This window comes from Aegilops tauschii, chromosome 2 (genome assembly GCF_002575655.3).
Source record: "Aegilops tauschii subsp. strangulata cultivar AL8/78 chromosome 2, Aet v6.0, whole genome shotgun sequence".
NCBI classification, from domain to species: Eukaryota; Viridiplantae; Streptophyta; class Magnoliopsida; order Poales; family Poaceae; genus Aegilops; species Aegilops tauschii.
In genome coordinates, this window is record NC_053036.3 from 436,225,358 (window position 1) to 436,226,917 (window position 1,560).

Sequence of the window (1,560 nt, forward strand, 5' to 3'; positions counted from 1 at the left end):
CCGGAGGAGGAGGGGACCCGGGGGCGGCGGTCGCCGGCGGGGCGGCGCCGGCGGGGCGGCGCCGGCGGGCCTGCGGGCGTCGGCCGGAGGCGCAAGGCGCGGCGGCGGCGGCGGGGCCGGAGGCGGCGGCGGCGGGGCAGGCACGGAGGCGGGCGCGCGCGGGCGCGGAGGAGGCGGCGGCGGGCTCGGGCGCGCCCGCTGCGGGCTTCGCGGGCCGGCGGCGGGGCGGTTGGACGTCGTCCGGCGCGGACGGACGCGTCCGGCGGCGCGGTGGGAAAAACTCTAGGGTTCGTCTGTGATTTCGTTTTTTCGGGATGCCCACTTATAAATAGGTAGAGGGATCTAGGAGGCTCCAAATGAGGTGCGGTTTTCGCCCACACGATCGTGATCGAACGACCTAGAGCATGGAAGAGAGTTTGGTGGGTTTTGGGCTGGTTTTAGAGGGGGGTTTTGCTGGCACTCAAATGGACTTTGCGGATGCCCGGTTAACCGTTGGAATACCAAACGACCTCCGAATGGAACGAAACTTGACCGGTAGACTCCGGGTGGTATATTAAGACCACTTGACAAGCCTCGGTCCATTCCGAGAAAGTTTGACACACGCACACGAAAGAAAACAAGAGGGGTGCACTGGAGGAGATAAGAGCGCCGGATTGGAAAACGGACAACGGAGAAAATGCTCGGATGCATGAGACGAACACGTATGCGAATGCAATGCGCATGATGACATGATATGAAAATGCATGACATGACAAAATACAAAACGAAAGACAAAACCCGACAACGGAGGGAAAAACATATCACATAGCCGGAAATGGCAAGAGTCGGAGTTACGAATATGACAAGTTACATGCGGGGTGTTACATCTTTGTAATCACCCAGTTACGTTGTGATGTTTGATGGCACACTAAGTCTTCCTCCGGTATTTGGGAATTGCATAATCTCATAGTCATAGGAACATGTATAAGTTATGAAGAAAGCAATAGCAATGAACTAAACGATCATAGTGCTAAGCTAACGGATGGGTCAAGTCAATCACATCATTCTCTAACGATGTGATCCCGTTCATCAAATGACAACTCGTGTCTATGGCTAGGAAACTTAACCATCTTTGATAAACGAGCTAGTCAAGTAGAGGCATACTAGTGACATCTGTTTGTCTATGTATTCACACATGTACTAAGTTTCTGGTTAATACAATTCTAGCATGAATAATAAACATTTATCATGATATAAGGAAATATAAATAACAACTTTATTATTGCCTCTAGGGCATATTTCCTTCAGTCTCCCACTTGCACTAGAGTCAATAATCTAGTTCACATCGTCATGTGATTTCACACCAACAGTTCACATCTTTATGTGATTAGTTCACATCTCCATGTGACTAATACCCAGAGGGTTTACTAGAGTCAATAATCTAGTTCACATCGCTATGTGATTAACACCCAAAGAATGATCATGTTTTGCTTGTGAGAGAAGTTTAGTCAACGGATCTGCCACATTCAGAGTCGTATGTATTTTGCAAATTTTCTATGTCTACAATGCTCTGCATGGAGC